The 24,353-nt window shown below is 42.5% G+C and overlaps 1 protein-coding gene across 4 annotated transcripts in view; it reads right to left on the bottom strand.

Annotated features, from left to right (window-relative positions):
• BLNK (B cell linker) overlaps positions 1-24,353 on the bottom strand; it is a 1,905,158-nt gene that overhangs the window by 1,041,396 nt on the left and 839,409 nt on the right. The gene's annotated exons all lie outside the window — the stretch shown is intronic.

Raw genomic sequence — 24,353 nt, forward strand, 5'->3', positions numbered from 1 at the left:
ATGTATGTTTCCACATGTATGAAATTTGGAAGATTTCATTTATAGGTATGTTTTTGTTTTCCAGTACTTGTAGTAAGTATATTAGAGATTCTTGTGGATCTTCTTGTGAGTTTATAGTGAATTTCACCATTCCAGCACAGTAGTCTAATTCTTGTCTTATTCCATGAACACTGTTGGCCTCATTACGACTTTGGAGGTAGCCATGGTGCTAGTAGAACCATGGCTGCCTCCAAACCGGGCTCCATTACCGGGTTCCTTCAATGAGGAATAACCAGATCATTCCAACATTGGAAGATCCGGTAATTCCTCCTTGAAGGAACCATTCCCCATTCCCATTTGAGCCCCCATAGGGCTCAATGGGAATGAGGTAATAACGGGAACATTACAAATGGCCGTTATTACCTCCCTCTTCCCCTCGCGGGACCCGGAAAGGACGTCTGGTTTTACCAGACGTCTGTTCCGAGTCCCGCAAAGGGAACCTCGTAATCAGCGCTCCAGTAATGAAGGGTGCCGGTCCCGTACCGACACCCATCATTACGGGACCGCAAGGGTCGTAATGAGGCCCTGTATGTTGTCAGGATTGTTGATTGCATTTCTATGAAGGAATAACATTTGCAAACACAATTGGTCGTATGGTGTAGGTAAATGTTGTCACCAATTGGTGGCAATTGGAATAGAATATTTATTGCTACATTTGCGTAGCAACTTACACCAATTATATTTGAAATTTTGAATGGACCAGATAGTTCTGTGTCCAAGTCATTTCTTCGGAGTGTGTATTGCTTCTTTGAAGAAGTACCTGAGTTACTTTGATTAGTAGATTCTTCTTCGGTTGTAGTAATTGATGAAGTATTACCTTCTTTTACTCTCTTTGGAGGATTTGCAGTGAGATCCTGTTGCATTTCTGTGTGAAGTAGTTTTCTTTTACAACATTTTCCTTTCTGTGGAACAGGATACGTTTTTAGATGGGGGGTGTACAGTGAACGTAGTCTATTGTATTCTAAAATGCAAGGAATATCAGCGTATATTTTACTTGCATCAAAGTTGATTAGAAATAGACCGTCAAGTGTACGTAAGCGTGATAGGGCTCCGTAGCTCATGCCTTCTTTAAAGACTGTGTTCCCAATATCTATCAATGCTTTATCTAGGGAAAGACCTTGTGATTTGTGAATGGTGACTGCGTATGCTAGAGTTAGAGAAAATTGCTGTCTGCGTACATACATCTCTTTGAAAAGAAGGAATCGAGCTGTTGAGCGTCCTATCCTATTTACTTCTTTTTTTTTGAACTTCTGTTTATTAGGTTTATAATACATCAGTTCCACATAGGTTCAAATTAACATTGCAGTACTTATTTTCAAATGAAAGTCATGAACAAGCCATTTAAACCAAATCTCATAATAAAATGTTATGTTATGTTACCTGGACTTGTAAAGCGCATGGTCGCCCAAGGGCATCATGGCGCTGGTGAGGAAGCTACCGAGCAGGAAGAACAGTAGTAGCCAGAGAGCTAAAATACAATTGTTTTCAGGGCTTTCCTGAAAGCCAAATGGTTAGAGGTAGACTTGAGTAGCAGTGGGAGGGTGTTCCACAGCCTGGCCGCAGCAATGGAAAAAACTCTGCCACCGAGTCTTTCCCGGTTGTACCTAGGGACCACCAAGAGGTTGGTGGTCGAGGAGCGAAGATTGCGTTCCGGGATATATCGGACGAATTTGGTTTGAAGAAACTCAGCTCCTAGGCCCTGGATTGCCCGGTGGACAATACACAGTGACTTGAACTTAACTCGCTGAGCCACTGGAAGCCAGTGAAGTTGGCGAAGCACTGGCGAGATATGTGCTCCATAGGGAGAGCCTGTGGCCAGTATAGCTGCCAGGTTCTGCATGCGTTGGAGACGCTGGAGAAGACCCGCCGGCTGAGCGAGGTACAGGGAGTTGCAATAGTCCAACCGTGAGAGGACTAATGCAGCCACCACAGGAGGGCGCATAGCTTCTGGGACCATAGGGAGGACCCTCTTAAGTACCCTAAACTGTTGGTGGGCGGATTGGCAGACCGCTGAAACCTGATTTGACATGGACAGGGAGGTGGAAAGAATGACCCCTAGGTTCTTTACTTTGTCCACTGGACAGGGCAGGGGGCCCAATGAAGTAGGCCAAAAAGCGGGGGTCCATAGTGATGGGCTTGGAGAACAACCCACCAACATCACCTCCGTTTTATCGCCATTGAGCTTGAGCCAATTTTGGTCCATCCAGACACCGACTGCTTTTAGACAGTCATGAAGACAAGCTGAGACCTCGGTATGATCCTGATCCAAACGGATCAGGATTTGAGTATCATCCGCATAGGAATAACAATTGAGTCCATACGAACGGATAAGGCAGACAAGCGCCCAGATATAAATATTGAATAAGATAGGGGAAAGAGACGATCCCTGGGGGACACCACAGGTGAGGGCACACGGGGAAGAGAGGAAAGGGGGCATAGCAAGGATCTGAGTGCGGTCTGCAAGAAAAGAGGTAAACCAAGCCAGGACATCAACCATGCAAAACTGAACTAAATGAACCCCACCAAATATTCTACCCAATACACACAAAACATCACAAAGACAAAACAAAACATCAAAAGGAGAAAGAATGAAAGGAAAAAAACTCTTTATTCCATCCTCTATTTGTCACCAAATTTTTCATAGAATATAATATCAATCATAGAGTGCATCAAACGATCCCCACAGTAATAAATATTCATCTTCCTTGCTTCTATTCTTCAATGAAACCGTATCATACCTAGATAAAACCCTCAAATCCATCAGCCAATCCTCAATGCTGGGTTTCTTCGTAGTCTTCCAGATCCTGAGAATCAATCTAATCGCAATCATCACTGCTCTATCAATCCAAAAGTTATGCTTTCTAATTTGAACACCTCTTTCAACATGTGAGAGCAAGATTATATTTGCTGCAGATCTGGGTAAGCGTATTCCAAAAATCAAATCTATCCTATCTATCACCTCATTCCAAAATGACAGTACCCTTGGGCAACCCCACAGTAGATGTAAAAGAGTACCTCTATCAGCACTACAACTCCAACACAAGTCATCTAATCTCAATTGCAACTGAAACATTCTCACAGGTGTCCAATACAATCTTCCAACAATCTTCTGCCGAATCAGACGCAAGTTCATATCTTTCCCTAAATTCACACCCACTCTCAAAATATCTCTCCAATCAATATCAGAAATGACCCTACTGATATCGTTCGACCAAGTAACTCTCAACCCATCCCATGCCAACATATGTTTTGCATTCATGGGCATGAAATTCATGCAAGTTTGTGCACCATACTCCTGACCATCCAATCATTTACTGATCTCAGGCTTCTTTCCAAGTGAGCCACCCACCATGGCGATTCTCTGATCAATCATAGAAGCCAAACTCAAATACCCACCCACTTCTCTTTAACTCAAATTAAATCTATCTACTAACTCCTCAAAACTCAACACCTGAGTCCCATCCAAAACATTCCCCAGTTTCAAAATACATCTTGAGACCCAGCTCTTACAATTAAGACATCTATTATCAATCTTTATAGCTTCATTATGCCAAATGGAGGCATCTGTACTGAAACCATAAGTTTGTCCATTGTCACCAAACCAAGAACCTAAAACCTGTCTAGTAACCCCAATTTGTTTCAAAACCAGTTTTTTACTTGATAACTTTTCCATACAGTAACGATTATCCGAATGAAACGGCGCACACATCCCTCTCTCCATCCGTAACCAGAATGGCTCTTTAACAGTCTCAGCTCTAAAGTAATAGGAACTCTTCTTAAGTAAAAAGGACCTGTAATACTTTATTAGATCTAGGTAGCCAAAACCACCTTCTTCCACTTTCTGCATCAGTATGAATTTCGGAACCCAAGGTCTTTTCCCAACTCCCCACAAAAAGGTCTGAAAGAGTTCCTCAATCTTCAATAATTGGGTTTTATAAATCAACAAAGGAATGGATTGAATAACATATAATATTTTGGGCAACAGAACCATCTTAATGGCATTTATTTTAGCCCATAGGGTTAAGTTCAATCGTTCCCATTTCCTAATAATTAAGGTCATCTTAGCTAAAACTTTATCTAAATTGCATTGTATTATTTTATTAAAATCACCAACAACATAAATTCCCAAATAAGTGACTCCCCCAGGCGATCAGCTACAATCCCAGATGTCCCCTATTTCATTATCACATGTTGTAGACAACTGAAAAATCTCAGTTTTTTCCCAGTTAACTTTGTGGCCAGACAGTTTACCAACCTCCTCTTATCACAGTACCACAATCTCCTGGATTGGACAACAAAATTAACATATCATCAGCGTAAAACAAGAGCTTAACCTCAATTTTCCGAACACAAATCCCCTTTATCAGCTCACATTGCCTAATATATTCCGCAAGTGGTTCCAATGCTAAATTGAACAAAAATGGCGACAATGGGCAGCCTTGGCGCATACTTCTGTATAGTTGAAATAATTTTGAGAAAATTCCATTAGTCAATAACCTAGCCCTAACACTGTTACGAATACATGCTATCATCTTCATAAACACAGGCCCAAAACCCATCTGTAACAATGTATATTCCATGAGTTTCCAGTTGACTCTGTCAAAGGCATTTTCAGCATCAAAAAAAAACAATAGTTTTATCTGAGTCCTTTCCATAATGTACTCCAATCACATCCAACACAGTCCGTATATTATCATATCCAAAACTCCCTGGCACAAAACCTACCTGAGACCCATCTATTAAATCACCCATACATGTCTTTAATCTATTGGCCCATATTTTAGTGAAAATGTTCAAGTCCACATTCAGCAGTGAAATCGCACTATAATTTTCACATCGCTTACTATCCTTATTCGGCTTCGGGATCACAATGAGCAATGCTTATTTCATTGAATCACACATCTCACCCGATGCCATAAGTACATTATAGACCTCACACAAAATAGGAGCCAAGTCAGCTTCAAATTTCTTATAAAACTCTGAGACTATACCATCCGGTCCAGGGGATTTACCATCCTTCATCTGTGAGATCGCCAAGTTAACTTTTTACTTCTGATAGTTTGTCAAAGAGAATATTGACAAACTGAATGTTGTCACGTGGGTATGTTTGAAAGCCAACTGTACCAAGTGCTCCATTAACCAGTCCTTGCTCCACCTCAAGGTTACGTTTAAGCATTACTCTACAGTTTAAAGATAATTTTAATATTTTCTCCAAACCAGTTGTGTTGGAGATAGAGTTTTCTAAGGTATTTAGTCTTGTTGTGGCTTGTTGACACATCGGTAGTGGCATACCATGTACGTCCAGTTTGTCTGAGGAGCAAATTTCAATTATTGGTTGCATTTCTTTTTTCAACATTGTTTCATTGAATTTTGAACAGCTTGAAAGAGTTGGCATCAAGGACATACAAGTGACATTTTTGTGTGCTAATTTTTCCATGACATCAGTAGCACATGAATTATGGCCATACAGTGCATGGATGTGTCGGGTTTTTAATATTGATTGTGCTTCTTGAGGTAGTACACCAACTCTAATACTTTTTAAAATGTTGGCGTATGTGAGGTCTGCAGACTGGCGCATATTTTCAGTTAATTCTCTGTATTGGAAATGTTGCCAAAGGTTGACATTTCCTATGCTCCCAACAGTTTTACGACAGATTTTGTGTCCTAAGGTTTTAAAAATAGGTTCACCTTTCACTGGTGTCAATTGTAGAAGATCTCCGAAAACAATAATATGTTTTCCTCCAAAGAGCTCTTCGTAGTTTGTTTTGAGCACTTCTTGCAATCTGAGGTGAATCAAAGCCAACATTAGACCATGCTCACTTCATCTATTAGTAGCATTTTAATTTGTTTTAACACTCTTTGTAGTTCCATTGCAGCTTCTGTAGAAAGTTTACAATAGTCTAATTTGTTTTGGTGTTATACTGGAAGGAGTAGTAATCGGTGTAAAGTGGCACCGCCTATGTTGTAAGCAGCTACAACAGCTGACAATTTGTTGTTTGTCAATTGTTGAAGGAACTTGCTGATGATTTTGATTAAGAATGTTTTGCCTGAACCAGCTTGACCACTGACGTATAGTAGTATAAGTTTGTAATTTTGGCAGGTACATTCTTTATTTTCATGTTGTACACTATGTGAAATTTCTTTTGTTACTTCTTGAAAAATGCTACGCTGCTCATTGTTCAGTTTTGATTGCAGTACAGTTAAGTCTTCTGTATCTTGTTCATAGTGAGACATGGTGTTTTCTACTTCTGTCCTGTCATAGCTAATTCTGCCTCATTTGCTATTAGTGGCTGCCCCAGTGGTTCTTGGCTTCCTGTTACAGAAGGTTGACTGCTGTCGGGAGTGTCCTTATCTAGTCGGGCCTGGAGTTCTTCTTCGTGTTGCTGTTCATTGTGCAACATTGTTTTGTACTGTGTAAAGTTTACATCGGTAATAGTGCTTTCATTTGCTTTGAAAGCGTCTTCATAGGAGTTATAGGGCCTCATTACGAGTAGGGCGGTAAGGGATACCGGGCACCGGTAAGGAGACTGGTGCCGATAATCCCTTACCGCCCTACTACGAGTTCCCTTAGCAGGTCCCTCCTTTATGGACAGGACCCGTTATGGGAAATCACAGCCAATAATGGTACCGCAATTTGCGGTACCATTATTAGTGCCTTCCCCATTCCCATTGAGCCCTATGGGGGCTCAAATGGGAATGGGGAATGGTTTGGTGAATGGGGATTTACCAGTCCCTCAAGGTCGGACTGGACCGGTAAGTCCCCATCTCACCAGACCAGACACGGTACCGTTATTGGTGGTAGTCATGGCGCAAATAGCACCATGACTACCACCAACCTCGTAATGAGGGCCATAGATATCTAGTAACGCTTCTTCTTTTCTCAATGGTTTAAAAAGTTATAGCAGGGATATGTGATATAGTTCCTTATTGTGAGGATTTTTTAATGATAATTTGATATGATTAATTAAGCTTCGTTTGGTAAGTTTCACTAAACTGCCTTCACAATTTGTCACTCTGTGTCTACCTTTATTTTCATCGGGTTTTATATTATTTTTGTATGTGAAGTTTTGGGCTATGTGGTATAGACACATGGGGCTTCATTACGAGTTTGGAGGAAGCCATGGAGCTGTTAGCTCCATGGCTGCCTCTAAACCGGGCTCCTTTTCTGGGTTCCTGCAATGGGGACTTACCGGGTCATTCCGACATAGGAGGACCCGGTAAGTCCTCCTTGCAGGAACCATTCATCATTCCCATTTGAGCCCCCATAGTTAAATGATCTGCAGCTTCATAGCAGCCACATTCTCTATGAGAGAGCATTTTTATGCCTAAGCTGTACAATTTCTGAGACAGTGGGTCTCATTACACGGAAGGCGGTAAGGGTTAACGGTCACCGTTAAGGGTACCGGTGACGTTAACCCTTACCGCCTTACTACGAGGTCCCTTTGCGGGACCCGACCTTAACGCCTGGTGTAGATCAGATGTTAAAGTTGGGTCCCGCAAAGGGATCTTGGTGCTAATTACAGTACCGCAATTTGCGGTACCGTAATTAGCTCCTTCCCCATTCCCATTATGCCCTATGGGGCAAAAATGGGAACGGGAAGGGCCATGGAGAAAGGGTGAATTACCGCCCCACCAACCTTGGAATGGGGTGGTAATTCCCCTTTTCTCCATGGTGGTGCCGGTATGGTACCGGCGGCAACCATGGTGCTAATAGCACCATGGTTTACCGCCTTCCATGTAATGAGGCCCAGTGTTTTGTCCGATGATAGGTCATTCCAGAAGTCTTGAAGCTCTGTTGTTTCTGCTTTGGTTAAGTAGGCTGTAACATATCGTGCAACTGCAGTGGAATTGTCTGCAATGTACTGCACATCTATGTTTGCATTCCATCATAGGGCAATGATTGCATTGTAATCATTGATATATTTAGCTTCTTCTGTTCTTTTTATGTAATATGTGTTCTTAGGTGATTTACCTTTAACACTATGGGCCTCATTACGAGTTTGGCGGTAGTCATGGAGCTATTAGCTCCATGGCTGCCGCCAAACCGTGCTCATTTACCGGGTTCCTGCAATGAGGAATAACTGGGTTTAATGGGAATGGGGATGGAGGTAACAACGGGCACATTATGAGTGTCCCATTGTTAGCTCCCTCTTCCCCTCGCAGGATTCGGAAAAGACGCCTGGTTTTACCAGGCGTCTGATCCGGGTCCTGCGAAGGCCCCCTTCATTCCAGGAGCGCCAGCCTTATAATGAGGCCCAATGTCTAACTGAAGACATGAAGTTGTTCACTTCACCTGTTCCTGTAACTGGTCTAGGGAAACCAAAGCGGCATTTGGTGTAGTATTTCCCTTTGCTTTTGTATTTGCGACGACAATATTTCCCACATTTGTGTCTTTGAAATTGCACTATTTGTAGCTTCCGATGGAATTTCACAAGTGACATATTTTTCGATAAACTGAAATAGTGGCAATCACTGTCTTGACCAAATTTAGAAGCATCTTTAATCCATAGAAGCATGTGGATATGTGGTGCTCCTCTGGATTGGTATTCTTTTCTCCAAAAGAAGTGTTGCACTTCTCCGAGGGGAGGAACAGTTTTATTACAAATAAAGTGTAGTATAGCAATGACGCGATGATGAAAATATCTTGAAACATTAACAGGATCTAAAGAGCAAAGTTATCCAGGTGTTAGTATATCTATGTTTGTTTTGTTTTTGTTTGATATGCGTAGGAAATCATGTAAATCTTCCCATGCATATTCCGCACAACTTAATGTAACAAACCAAGTGGGTGACCAAGGTTTCTTGTCATACAACGTACATCTCCATGACGTCGGAACCAGTACTCTTTAGTACCACTCATGTTTGCTAACAGATTTGTAATGCTTGATTGTAAAACCTCATCTATTTCTTGCACTTTTTGTAGTAATTGCGTAGCTGACCTGATTTCAATGTGTGTGCAACTCCGTAGCATAGAGTTGCTAGTTCACTTTCAAAGAGTAGGTGGAATATGTATTCCACATTTTGTCTAAATCTGGGATCTTCAGAATACATTCGTAACGAGCGATATTCTGATGCTGTTATCTGAATCGGTCTATCATCGTACCTTCCTCCTTTCCCAGTAGGAAAGAGTAGAGGAAAAGCACGTGCTTCTATACTTTTTTCCCATATGCTGATTGGTGATCCTTTGGTTTGTCGCATTTGGTATGTTTTTAGTGCATCATCTATGGTGTCTTCAGAGTTTAATGGATGAAATGTATAATGGTGCACTGTTTGAATTATGATGCTCTCTTATAAATTGAGTTGTTGAAGGGGTTTTGGTAGTGGGAATAATTGCAAGTTATTTGTGATAGCACGTGAAGGAGTTTGGTTGTTGTCAAGTTTTGTAGTGCAGTTACTGCAAAGTATTAAGGGGTCAGTTATTTCGTATTTGTTTTCTGCTATAAGGTAGAGAGCTAATTCAAACCATTTGGAACCTTCATTGTCTTCTATTTTGTATGTCACGTCTACAGTTTTTGTGTTACTTTTATAAAATGGTCTGCGGCAACACACACACACATGGTATGGTACTTCAGCAGATTTACTTTTAAATTTGAGTATTTCTTTTTTGTATGTGTGTAGTAGAAGTTTGCCATCTGTACAATTGTTGCTAGTCTGTTGTAAAGCTATTGCATTTTGTAAGTGTCTTTCACTTCCAAAATATTTTCTCTGGATATGCTCTATTTCTTCAGGTAGGTCTTTCGCTGTACCATGTAGAAGATTGTTATTTAAATTGACTAGTGCTAAAGCAGGACTTTTAGCATAGTATAGTGTATAGACTAGATTTCTTATAGTTGGATGATGTGTTGATATCATTTTGATATGATGCAAGGTGCTTTTGCAAATAGTTCCTGAAATGCAGACTAATGAATGTCCTTGTAGTCCTGTGTATTTGCGCACTGGACAGGTATCCATATTTTGTAGTAGTTTCATTTTGATTTTGTCTTTGCCTTTCACATACTGATTGAGGAACTGGCGTAAAGATTTGAAAGATTTTTTGGCAATGTTACACATTGACGTGCACGGCCATTTGTATACTAGACGTTCTGGTTCAGTCGGATTGGGAGGGGATACTAAGTTTTCTGGGGATATTTTTGTAAGCAGTATTTCTTGTTCCATTATGGTATTATTAAGTTTTTCATACCATCGTCCACTGCTATGTATGGCAATTGTGTTTGTTAGCTTTTGTTTGTATGCTTCTTCATTGAAATATGGTTCTGTGCTTGTGGTGTGAGTCTATTCACCTCCACAGATATTTAAGAAGTTATTTTTTTTAAATTCCGTTTATTGAGAAGTCTTTTTTGTAATTTAGTAGTTAGTTTTGTTAGTGGTTTCATTCTGTTTACACTAAAATAAATAATTTCCTTTTGAGAAGGATTGCACTATGTATGAGAGCTTCTAAGATTAAGTAGGTTTTAAGGGTTGTGCATGATTTGTCTCATGTTTATATAAGATTTAATAACTTTTTTCTAAAATACTTTTTTTGGTATGGTTACTTGCCACTACATCAATATTTATATGAGCACTGTTAGCAGAAGTGGTAGCTGAATTCTTATTAATCACTTTCTGTTTCATTTTACATTTTGAAAGAGGAAGGCAAGTTTTTGTACTGGAAGCTTGTTTTGTTTCACTTAATGACTCGATTAGATCTTTTGTTTGAACTTTTTGTACAAATTCTGCTAGAGCTGGATGCTTATTTTGGACACTTTTATTTTCATTTGCTCTACTTATGCGTTGCTTTCTACGGACTTGCTTTTTGGTGGGCATTCTTTGGGGTCTGTTGAAAAAAAAAAGAAGGTATGGGTTGGGCTGTTCTGCAATGTATGTGTGCTGTGTGCATGAGTGTCTGAGTATGATGGTAAGGATGTATGTGGTGGTGTGTGATTGTGTATTGGGCAGCTACAACTAGTTGGGAAGGCTATTCTTGTATTTGTGTGTTACTGTACTGGGGTTCAGATGACAGTTGAAAGTAAGCTAGTGGTGAGGAGAAGCACAAATACTAAATCTAATGGTATAGAATTAAAACAGTTCTTTGTTCTGCAATACTAACATTCTAGGGCTGAGTTATGTCATTTGTGTGCCGAAAAACGGGGATTTGTGCGCCATTCTGCCTGCAAATCCCTGTTTAACAAATGGGGATTTGTGGGCAGAATGGTGCACAAATCTCTATTTTCTGGCGCACAAATACCATGAATCAACCCCACAGTGTGTTTGAGTAACAGTAACAATATTATGGTAGTATTGTACATACTTTTTTGTGTGGAATGATCAGGTTTCTTCTGAGTTGTTGTTTGTACTTCAGATGCTGCTGTTTTTCAGGAGAGTGGTCTTCACTGCAATTGTAAAGGAAAAAAGTTAGTAATTTTGTGTGTTTACAGCACTGATGTTAATTTAGACGTTGATTTTTATGTTTTTGTAGTGGTATTCTTGTTTGATATCTGAACATAGTGCAATTTCCTTTGACTATGTGCAGCCTTTATATTTTACTTTAAATATGTTAGTTCAACATGCTTTGTAAATGAGTAGAATAGTAAGTGTATGAAACTCACTTGGTTTCTTAAGGCTGTGTTACTGAATGTTAGGAGATAGAAGAAATAATGATATACTTATTTTGCAATTTTTTATAAGGTAAATGGCAGAAACTCTATAGAAAAGCATTGGAATGTATGCATTTGTGAAGGTGTGTGTAATAAAGCAGAAGGATGTGATTTGCAAGCAGTGGTGTTATTTCAGCTGGGAGCTTTTCAATGATAGTGTCTATCTGTGTGAGTGTATAAAGATGCATGACCTTATCCTGGCTGTGTGTAATTTTATAATACACTGCTATGTGTTTTTCTAAAATTATACTGTTATTTCTCCCATATTTTCATATTATAATTTTTTAGATAGCTGTGTGTGTAAAATAAAAATAGATAGCAGATAGGTTTGGAAGTGACAATTGATTGTAGCAGATGGGAAAAATAACAGTAAGTTCATTTTATAGGTTATAAAGGTTAAGTGGCAGTTACTCTGTTTATATGCATTCATAAGAGTTGTACATGTACTGTGCAGAAAATATGCATACCTGTAGTTTGTATTCATGCATGTGGATATGCATGCAGCTGCAAGCAGAAATCCTGGAGACTTGTACAGTAGTTTTTGTAGTGGGTGCTTTCCAATGCTATGAGACTTGTAATTAGAGTGACCAACAGTACATTTGAAGTGCTGCACTATGATGATGGAGTTAGATGTAGAGGTCTTGGATGTGATTGGTGGATGGTTGTGTGACTGCTTAGCTGTATCCAATGAGGGAATGGCAGAGAGAGTGAAGTGGAAAGGGTAGAAGGGATGTCCAAGAGTTACGTGGTCCGCAGACACCGCGGCTGTCCGCGGACAGGGCGTGCCACATCCAGGGTTTTCCAGCAAATCCAGCATGGAAAGGGGACTGTAGGGATCAGCCAATCAGATGTTTAGGTTATGGATTTGTGTTAAAAGAGACTGTGTGTAGTGAAGATGGCAGAGGTGGAGAAAGTCAGGGTGTTGGTGCTTGGATATATGTTTGTGCATGGTTTACAGCAGTATGCTGAATGCAGACATGTGGCAAACAATTTTGATGTTAAAGGAGTGGAGGTCTTGTGGATCAGTGTGCCTGATTACAATGTACAGGGAATTGTACAAGTTTGTGAAGATATGGGCTGGATGAACAGTCCCCATGTGGTAGTTTTGCACTATGGTGCTTTCCATTTGGGCTATGTCAGTGCCCTTACTTTGTTGGCAGATTTGGAACATTTGTTTCAAGCAATAATGAACATCCTTCCAAATTCCAAAGTATTTTTTCTGGATTATTGCCCAGGGCAATATGGGACAATAGTCCTTTTTTTTGTTCTGAGCAAAACAATGCTATGTGTGCAATCAACCGAGGCATGTGTGCTTTCATGCTTAGAGCTGGTATGTTCTTCTGTAATAATGAGACTATTGATTCCAGTAATGCTGTTTATTTTAAAGAAGATGGCATTTACTTATCTTTTATGGGAAATGCCATTCTGTTTTGGAATGTAAGGGTTGCTTTGGTGAAGGTTATGTGAAGATTTTAGGAGTAAAGTAAGAAACCCCCCCCAAAAAAAATACAAAATAACAGGTGTCTGTCAAGCATCTGACCCCCCCAAAAAACGGCTTTTTTCAGAGCCAAACGTAAAGGGGAAATGGGGCACACTATTTAAATTCACATTCACCACGCTCAGATTTTCAATATGTCCACGGACATGGCGGTAGTCTGCGGACAACGCGTATTACATACAGGGATTTTGGGGTGGAGAGGCATGCAAATGAGAAAGAGCAGAGCAAGGGATTGGTCAGTAAAGTTTATTGGGTGTGTTGTGTAACGAGAGAGTTTGTCAGAAAGTCTTTTTCCTGAGAGAAGAACAGATAGCTATGGCTGTGTGTTTCAGAAAACAGATTATCTGGATTTTGGGAGACTGATGGATACATTGGTTTGAGGTGCATGCAGAACGCTGTGGAGTAGCTGCAGATCTTGGATTCCCTCATGTGGAAGTGCACAGGCATGAAGTGTGTGGAATGACGTGGCTGGACTTGGTACCTCTCTGTGCTACATTGGAGACAGAGCATCATCCAGACATAATTATAATTCATTGTGAAGGGAACAGTTTAGGACATGTGTCTGGAATTTCATTGCAATTTGCAATGAAAGAAGGACTTGGGAAGGTCATGGACATGTTTCCAAATTCTCAAGTAGTTTTTTCTCATATTGCGCAAAGACAAATGTGACTGCATTCTTCTTCATTTGGTCCACAAATGGAGAAAGCGAGGCGCAATGTAAATAAGGCTGTTTGTGCCTTTTTTTGAGAAATGTAAAAAATGCATTGCAAGCTTTTTTGGAATTCCAGCTATCTATTTTGCAGTAGATGTTGACATTTCAAGTATTTCAAACACACAAAAACACCACCAAAAGGCTCCTTTCAGAGCCACCACTTCCTTCCAGAGAAAAGTGCAATGTTTTTGCTAGGGCAGCACCCCAAAATTTTAGATGTCCACGGACCTCTAAAAAATGCACAGGGCCCTGCACCAAAAAGAGCCTTTTTTGGGGGGGTTTGTTGTTTTATATTTTTTTGGTTTTATTTACACACGACACACTAGGAGAGGAGGGGAAAGCAGGGTAAGGAAGGGACACCAACCACGGCGATAAGAAAGGGCAGGTGGAGAGAGAAAGATGGAGGGTGGGCCTTACTTAGGTAGGTAGCAGGTCTTCTCGTGCTCCTTGACCGCAGTCTCAAAAATACTTTGAAGAATCTCCCCCCTGCAGAGTACTGCATTGCAGTACATACACAACATTGTGACCCTCCAAAGGTAAGGGTCAACAGCATCGTGAATGGCCTGTGAGGCAGCTGGAGGGATGCGCTACCCCACAGGAGTGTCTCTTGTGGTGAGAGGAGCGGAAACGGAGCATGTAGTAGAGGAACTCAACCTACTATGTTCATCACAATGTACAACCTTGCAAACAGCCCCACCGTGGAACGACCTCAGGTGTCGCTTCATGGATGACGTACCAAAGCTGTACAAACCAGGCCTCCCATGACTCAGCACCATTTTGCACTGGTTGCAGGTGACCTTGTTCGCACGTGCCACCACACCCAAGACTCACGGCGAGTGCTGGTAGTAGGGACTTCCACTACCTCATCCTCTTCATCCTCCACCACATCCTCACACCTGTTCCCCTCTGCAGGCTCTTGGGGACGTGGTGGTGGTGGAGGGGTTGGGGGTGGTGCTGAGGCAGATGTAGCAGCAGCAGCCATCGATGCCATCAGGCTTGATGATATGATCTCAAATCAAAAGTCAGATCAGCAAAGGCAGCAAAACTCAATCTGCAATAGCCAGAAGCAAAATGAGGATCAGCTCTGGGGTGTGGCCTTTTATAGGGGTGCTGGTGCGCGCTTCGCGGATACCCGCGAGGTACGCGGACAGATCAAACACCCCAAAAAGGCTTGAAAAGTTCCAAAAAGTATGTAGAACGCCAGGGTCATTGTCTGGGACATGTGCAATGGTGACTTTTTACTGTCAAATACTTTGGATTGCCTAAAAAAAGTACTTTTCGAATGTTCGGGGACCCGGACAGTGTGCACAAATCAGGACACATGCTCAGTGTGGGTGCGGTCACATGATGACGTCGCAAACACGTCCATGAAGGGAACGGGTGTCCGCAGGACACAAAATGCACATGAACGGCCGTGAGCATGCATGCATGTGTTCTACGGATAGTGTTCGGGTCCTGAAAGTAATTAAAAGTGCGACACACGTGAGACGGACGGTTACGGACAGGCGCGATATTCGTAGTATTTATGGGTGTGGTGCGCATGTGCGTAGTTGTTCTACAGACAGTACGGACAGGTATAGGGTCCTTAGGACACCTCCATTTTATTTAATTATGGACATCCCGGACATCGCGCGTGTTCTAAGAACAGTTCCATCTAGCTTGCGGATAGCACAGACAGGTATAGTGTCCTTAGGACACCTCCATTTTATTTAATTACGGACATCCCGGACACTGCGCGTGTTCTAAGAACAGTTCCATCTTGCTTGCGGATAGTACAGACAGGTATAGTGTCCTTAGGACACCACCATTTTAGTTAATTATGGACATCCCGGACACTGCACGTGTTCTAAGAACAGTTCCATTTTGATTGCAAACAGTACGGACAGCTATAGTGTCCTTAGAACACCTCCATTTTAGTTAATTGTGGACATCCCAGACATCGAGTGTGTTCTAAGAACAGTTCCATCTTGCTTGCGGACAGTACGGACAGGTATAGTGTCCTTAAAACACCCCCATTTTGATTAATTACGGATGGGATGGGTGTTCACAGGACACTAAATGCGCAGGAATGGGTGAGCGTATGCACGCGGGTGTTTTACGGACAGTGTTCGGATCCTCAAACTAATGAAAAGTGCAACACGTGAGACGGACAGTTACGGACAGGCGCGATGTTCATAGGATTTATGGGTGTGGTGCGCATGTGGGTAGATGGTGCACAGACAGTATGGACAGGTATAGTGTCCTTAGGACACCTCCATTTTAGTTAATTATGGACATCTCGGACACCGCGTGTATTCGAAGGACAGTTCCAGCTTGCTTGCGGATAATATGGACGGGTATAGTGTCCTTAGGACACCCCCATTTTGCTAATTACGGACATCCCGGACAGGCGCACTGTTCGCGGACACCCTAACTGCCTTTTGAAAAAAATAAGACACAAAGGACTGAATTAAAACAAACATAATATTTTCAGGGGAATTAGGGGTTTGGAGAGGATGGATCGGAGGGGATGAAGGGATGGAAGTCTCATCAAACGTTTTTCTTGGTCTTGAGGGTTTGGGGATAGTTGACTGGGACATGGAGAGGGGGAACAGGTGCATGTTGAACAATGATATTTAATTTTTTCTTGTATGTGGTCTTCCACAAAATGTTTCAAAAGATTGAAATTTTCCATAAGCATGTCCATTTTTTTTTCCATACGCTGCATAATATTTTCTAATGTCTCCTTTGGTGTACTATTTTCAATGTTTGTATGGTCTGTTAAAAAAAGTATATATGTTAAGTACACATAAAGTAATGATTATTAATTTGCTTATATAGAGAAGTGTCTACCATTAGTATCACTGTCTTCAGACACTTCCTCACGTGGGAAATGTTCCTCAAGCCATTCCAAAGTACTGAACATTTCTGTGTAAAAAAAAATATTACTTTTAGTTTGCCAAATACAGAAAGTTTAGAAATATATAAGAAAAATGAAGTTTACTTACTAGCTTCTGGTAAATTGTGTTCTTACTGTTGTGTAGGTCTGCTGTTGCTTCTAGGTGTGCAGTTTCTGTGAAGTAATTATGTTGGAAGCATATCTTTTTTGTTTTGGTAGATTCCATTTTAGTACATATGGTGTTTAAATGGATGGTTGATGTGTTACATATATAGGTTGCACTTCTTATTTATTATTACATTTAATGTGTTTATGCACTGCTTTTTGAACGTATTAAGTGTTTATATGACACGATAGAACAATCTAATATACCCCCTAAATTTTTGGGTAGTGTTGATGCTGTCCGTGTCTGTCCGTGGACATTCGCACAGTCCGCGGACATCAAAATCATTAGCGGGAGGTTTGGCATGTTCAGTGTTACATGTTTATAAAGTAAGGGAATCCTAGTAAACATCTATCAAATTCACACTATGTATATGTATATTCAGTAAAAAAACTTTGGTAAAGGGAGGTTATGGTTAAGGTGCGCTACTAACAACCTATGAAATTCAGTAAAAACACTTTCTTAAAGGGACGTTATGGTTAAGTTGCGCTACTAACAACCTATGAAATTCAGTAAAAAAGCTTTGTTAAAGGGACATTATGGTTCCAAGTAAAACCGAAAACCCCCTGAAATTCGCCAGTTATGGTAAGCTAAGCAACCATAACTCGCTCCACCACCGTGCACTGCTAAGACTAACACCCAGGACATCAAAGATGACATCACAAGTGTCATTGATGACATCACTGATGACATCACATGTCTGGCTCACTCTTTTTTTCCTTTACTGATATATCTAGGCCAGTTACAGTCAGGAACAAAAAATTCGCTATAATACAGTACAAAGTACTATATTTGTAGACTTATACTTCAAATATGTTCTTACAGTAATTCAATTAGGGTCCACTCAAAGCATATGAAACATATACAAAGGGGAAAACACAGACTTGGAAGACAGCAATGCTTTCTATGTAGGAAGATGATTAGTAAGGTTATCAACACTGTCTTATAGTTCTGTTGTTTTTTTTTATTACTGTACTTTCCCTGGATATGCTCATATTTGTACACATTGCACTTACACTACTTTCCTTAGGGTCTAGTCACAATATGTGATAGTTATACATAGGGAAGTAGTAGCTTTGAAGCAGAGCAATGATTTCTGTGCATGAAGATAATCAGTTAGGTTATGAAGATTGTTGAATACTGCTGTTTTTTGGTTACTTCACTTTCTCTGTATATGCTCTTTTTGTATGTGTTGTCTGTGTTTTGTGTGCAGTAATGCAATAATGTAGTAAGTGGGTTTGATTAGGTACTTATTAAATCTTTCACAGTACGCAAGACTCTAATAAGAAAGCATTTATAAGTTTAGTATTTAACATGGCCAGATTATTAATATTGCATCTTCATCATGTTTGCTGCACACTATGCCTATGTTACTACATGTACCTTAGTATATTGGAAAATACTTCATGATACAATGCTATTTGGATTAATGCATTACTTAATGCACTGCATACCTCATGATATTTATTCCAATGATCCTTGACACTTTTCTATTAACATTACAATAAGAATCCCTTGTACAGACTTTTCATGAAAGGTAAATGCACATGTGATGTCATTAGTGATGTTATCAATGACATTTGTGATGTCATCTTTGATGTCCTGGGTGTTAGGCTTAGCAGTGCACTGTGGTGGCGCGAGTTATGGTTGCTTAGCTTACCATAACTGGCAAATATCAGGGGTTTTTTGGTTTTACTTGGAACCATAACTTCCCTTTAACAAAGTTTTTTTACTGAATTTCATAGGTTTTTAGTAGCACAACTTAACCATAACGTCCCTTTAACAAAGTTTTATTACTGAATATTATATATATATAAAACAAAAGGTTATTCTAGTTTGCCTCACACGTGCAAGCTGGATTTGCAGTTCTCCATGTATTAGTAGATCCTTAACCAGACATAGCTGTTCGTTTTATGTGGGCCTCATGGCAGCTTGACCTTTAGAGTGCAATACTTTCAAGACAATAGCATGGATTAAAAAAAATAATGCAGATGCTGTGTGTTTTTTAGGAATACACACAGAATCTAGAAAGGAGAGGCCCCCTCAGTCCATGTTGCTCTAAGTGGTCTTGTAACTTGTGCTAATTTATTAGTCAACATGGCCTGAGGTGGCCGGCCCCTTCCTTGCCGGCCCCTTCAGGGCTGATATGGATATTTATCCCAGCTATAATGGCTAGTTTAATTGACCCAGATTACAGATGGGATATTAAAATACTTGTATCAAACTGTCACAAACAACCTTATCATGTCAAACCTGGGGACAAGGTAGCATGGACCATTTTGAAGAAAACAGAAACTGAGAGCGGAACAAAAGGATTTGAGGAGGCCGACATAGAGCCCGTAGTTGACCCTAGGGTTGAAACAATGCCCTTTCAGGAAGACGATACTGAAATAATTTCTGATTTAACCTTCACTCAGTGAAATGAATAATTCCTAACAGAGGCCCTACTCAAAATTATTCCTTTTTTTTAAAACCTTTATTTTTGGTTTTTGTGTAGTCCTGTAACGACATAATAACAAATACACACCCACATTAGGGTGGACTTAACTCTGCGCCATGTCCCACACACCTGTCCTCCTCCCACCGCTCCCCTCCCCACCCCCTCGCTCGGCCCATGATTCTACTGTTCGTGCTATCTTGTTTCCAGGTCGATGTAGCATGGAAATAGTGCTGCTAGTCCTGTGCCTTCACTGAGACCCTTCTCTTGTGTCTGAGGCAACTGGTTGGCTGGTAAAGACCTCCTCCGATTCTCTTAGCAAGAATGTTATCAACGGTCCCCAGATGTCTGGAGGTCGGGCATGTAGGGGAAGTAGCTTGACAAAGTCTGTTTCCACATCCTGGCAGTAAAGGATATCTTTGCGCCAGGCGCTGAACGATGGAGGGGGGCCTCGGCCCCAGGACATGGCCACTCTCCTTCGGGCCAGTGTCAACAGAAGACCTGTCAGTTTCCTTGTCGGGGCAGCGAGCAGCCTCGTCATACCCAGCAATGCCGCAGTCTGGCTCGGCTGTATCGCCTCTCCCACTATTGCTGCAGTTGTCTCCAAGACTTGATTCCAGAATGGTGTTATTTCGGGGCAGTCCCATGCCAAATGGACGAAGTCTGCCGAATGTTCCCCACATCTCTCACATTTCGCAGCTGTTTCAGGGTGATGTTTGTTCGCTTTCGCAGGTGTATAGTAGGTCTGGTGTAGGAAGTTGAAGTGGATTAGTTTAAAGCGTGTGTTGAGGGCGATTTTTTGAGTCTGCTTCAAGATGAAAGTCCAGTCTTCCGCTGATATTGTACTGTGCAGGGCTCTTTCCCATCTGGTCTTTGCTTGGCCGAGTTTAGGTGATGTATCGGTAGTAATAGCTTTGTAGATTTGTGACACTAGCTTGCCTTCACCCTGCGCTTGAATGGCGTTGTGAAGTAATTGCCAGGTCCGTGGCTGTCTTGGGAAATCTGGTAGGATCGCTTGAAATGTGTAACGGGTCCTGAAGTAGAGGAATACATCGAGTGCGGTGGTGCCTCCTTTCGCTTTAGCTTGTTGCGGAGTTATAAAGCCGTCTTCTGTGAAGAGATCCCCCAGAGTCTCAATTTTCAACTTTTCGGCCCACTGATGAAACACTTTTTCAGATGTGAGTGGAACTCCTGGAATGAATTTAACTGGTAACAGTGGGGAGTATCTCGTTTTTACCCCTTGCCTTTGGGCCAGTCGCAGCCACACTCTGTAAGTTGAGAGCATTACGTTCATGGTGGAGTTGGGAATGGGAATTTGACTGAAGATTACTGCGGTTAACAGATTCGGTGTTGCCAGCGCCCGTTCCACCTGAACGTGGGGTCTGATTGTGTGGGAGGCGTACCAGTGACTGAGAAATTGTGCTTGCGCTGCCCAGAAGTACTTTTCCAGGTCCGGGAGGGCAAGGCCACCACTTGTCACCGGAAGTGTTAGCGTTGCATATGCCACTCTGGCCGGTTTATTTGCCCATAGGAGTTCAAGGACCATGCTCTTCAGTCTCTTCAGATAAGTTTGAGGAAGGAATATTGGAATATTGGAAAACAGGTAGAGTAATTTTGGTAGGATCACCATCTTAACTAGGGAGACCCTTCCCCAGAGCGTTAGTGGAAGGGTCTTCCATCTTGTCACTTTTTCCTGGAGGGACTTGGTCACCTCTTCGTAATTGTCTCGGAACACCTCGTGATAGTTCAAGGACATTTGGATTCCCAGGTAGCGGACATTGGACGTTTTCCAAGTGAATTGGAAGTCATCTACAAAGGGTTTGGTGGCTGGAGTCAGCGGGAAGATGATGGACTTTGACTGATTGATTTTCAGGCCAGAGGCTGTTCCAAATTTGATTACTTCCCTCATGACAGGGTTCAGGTTCTCTTCGGGATTGCGGACGAATAGGACCACGTCGTCTGCGTAGAGGGATATTATGAGCTTGTGTGGTCCGATAACAAGACCTCTTTGTTGTCGATGTTCTCTTAGGATGGAGGCCAGCGGTTCCATCACCAGGGCGAAGATCAATGCTGAAAGTGGACAGCCTTGTCTGGTGCCTCGCTGGAGTATCACTGGAGCCGATTTTGCCGTGCCTATAATGATGTTGGAGCGTGGCTCGTTGTATAATAACGAAACTAGTTTGACAAAGCGGGCTCCCAGACCCATTCTGGTGAGTACAGCGAACATAAATGGCCATTCCACCGAGTCGAATGCCTTTTCAGCGTCGAGGAGGACCGCTATTGCTTGAGTTGAGGGATCTAGTGCTTCAATGACGCTGAACAGCCTCCTGATGCCGAAGGTCGTGTTGCGGCCAGGAATGAAGCCTGCCTGGTCTGCTAGGACGAGGGTGGGCATCAATGGTAGTAGCCTGTTGGCAAGCACTTTTGCGAGTATTTTGTTGTCGAGGTTGAGGAGGGAGATGGGCCTGTACGACGCACAATCCTCTGGTGGCTTGCCTGGTTTATGCAGGAGGATGACGTTGGCCTCACGGGAGGAATGGGGGAGAGTCTCCTTTTCTAGTGCTTCGGCATATACTGTCGCCAGGAGGGGGGCGAGGGTGGTGGCGAAGGCTTTGTAAAACTCTCCTGTTAGGCCATCTGGGCCAGGAGCTTTTGAGCTAGGGAGGGATTTGATGGCTTCTGTGATCTCCTCTTGTGTGATTAGGTCGTTCAGTGGTTCCCGCAGGGAGTGCTCGACCCAGTATAACTCTGCGTCTTCGAGGTATTCCAACGAGACTTGTGGGTCGTTGTTGTGGCTGTTGCTGTATAGGTCTTGATAGAAAAGCCTGAATTCCTCTGCTATGTCTTCATCAGTGTGGACGAAGTGTCCCTGCCTGGTCTGAATCCTTTCAATTGGCGCTAGTTTATTGTGTGCCTTGACCAGATTTGCCAGGAGGGCGCCCGGTCTTTGACCCTCGCCGTATTGTCTGATTAGGCTGTTGCGGTTTAGAAATTTCACTTCTCGATCTGCTGCGCTATTGAATTTTTGTAGCTCTTCTCTCAGAGCGACTGGTATGTTCGGGTTGGTTGCGCTCACGCGCTGAAGTTCGAGTTGTTTTAGTTTCCCTTCACAAATTGTCAGCTCCCGTCGTATAAGTTTCAATATGCCATTTTCTTTAGCGTGGCAGACCCCTCTGACGAAACACTTTAGAGTTTCCCACAGTGTGCTGGGTGAGGCTACGGAACCTGTGTTGACTTCGAGGAACACCGCAATCTCTTCTCTTAGTTCGGCAGCGAACACCTCGTCTCGCATCGAGCCGGTTTTGAAGCGCCACCGCTGTAGAGGGGGGTTGGGGCATGCTGGGTTTAGTACGAGAGTCACCGGGGAGTGGTCTGAGAGAGTTCTTGGATGGATATCACATGGGTCGCCTGTCCATGGGCCGTTCACAGAGATGAACAGATAGTCGATCCTGGAACTCGAGTTGTGTACGGCAGAGTGGAAAGTATATTCGCGCAGCTCCCCTTTAGACGTTCTCCATGCGTCTTTCAGATTGAATGCTTTGCAGATTTCTTTTATTTGGAGGCTGGCTTTGGATGGAGATTGCGGGGTTGTTCTAGATCTGTCTCTCACCGGATCCATCACTGTATTCATATCTCCGCCCCAGATTATAGTCGCTGGTTCATGAGATGGTAGACGGGAAAGTACCCAGCCGAAGTTGTCGGGGCCGTCTATGTTCGGTGCGTAGGAGTTAACAAAGGTGATTCTCTGACCTGCTATAATGCCACTCACCAGAAGAGTTCTCCCTTCGGCGTCTTTTGTGGTGTGGACAAGCCGAAAGCTGATCCTTTTGTGTATTAAGATCGCGACTCCTCTGGAGTAAGATGAGTACGATGAAAAATATCTATGGCACCCCCAGCTCTTGGCCCACTGGTGATCCTTCTCCGGGAGTAAGTGAGTTTCTTGAAGCATGGCAACGTCGACTTCATGTCTTCTAAGGTACTGGAGGATTTTTCTGGTTTTGGATGGGATGTTGCCTCCTCTTATATTCCAGGTTATGATTTTGAATAGAACTGATCGGGGACCATTTTGATTCGTTTTTTGTTCCTTTTGGTCCTGCTTGGAGGTTCAATGGATGGACGGTGAGATAGAGGTGGTGGTGAGCGGAGGGGGCTCAGGGTCGGAGGATGGCGTGGAACTGGTGGCGCAAAACTTGGCCGTTTCCTACGGCTAAACTGGGGTGAGGATGTACACCTCAACTGGAGGTGGTATGGTAACTGTGACTTCCCTCCCACACGCGGGTAACCCCCAACTGACCCGCAAGGTTCCCTTTTCATAACTAAACTGAACAGGTTGCTGTGCTTGGGGCACTTGTGCCTCCCGAGAGGGAAGGGTGGCTCTCCTTTACACTAGGAGTTAGTCTCTGCGGTATTAGGTTTATGTCTTGTTACCTAGGATATGGATTCTGTTTCCTTGGGTGTCTGGGTTGAACGTTATGGCGGTTCTCTGCGTCTTTGGTGTTCACGCTGCGGTCTGGAGTTATTAGCGGCGGATCTGTAGCCGGCGTGATCCAGGTAGTCGCTGGCTTCCTCAGGCGTGTGGAAGAAGAGTGCTTTCCCATCATGTTGAATGCGAAGCTTTGCTGGGAAGAGCATTGAGTATTGTATTTGATTGTCTTGCAGCCTTCTCTTAACTGTCGTGAAGGAGCGCCTCAGTGTTTGAACGGTAGGGGAGAAATCTGGGAAAAATTGAATTGGGTCTCCGTCATATTGAATTTTCCCTTTTTCTCTGGCAGCCTTGAGTATCGCATCTCTATCTTTATAATTTAATAGTTTTGCAATAATCGGCCGTGGACTTGCGCCTGGGATTGGTTTGGCGCTCGGAATTCTGTGGGCTCGTTCGACTACGAACAATTTGGAGAGGATCTCTTTCCCGAAAAGGTCTATGCAAATCTGTTCGACATGGTCCTCCATTTTCGTTTGGAGTTGTTGTTCTCTGAATCCGATGATTCTGATA

Source organism: Ambystoma mexicanum, chromosome 8 (genome assembly GCF_040938575.1).
Source record: "Ambystoma mexicanum isolate Mex_15411 chromosome 8, UKY_AmexF1_1, whole genome shotgun sequence".
Taxonomy (NCBI): domain Eukaryota; kingdom Metazoa; phylum Chordata; class Amphibia; order Caudata; family Ambystomatidae; genus Ambystoma; species Ambystoma mexicanum.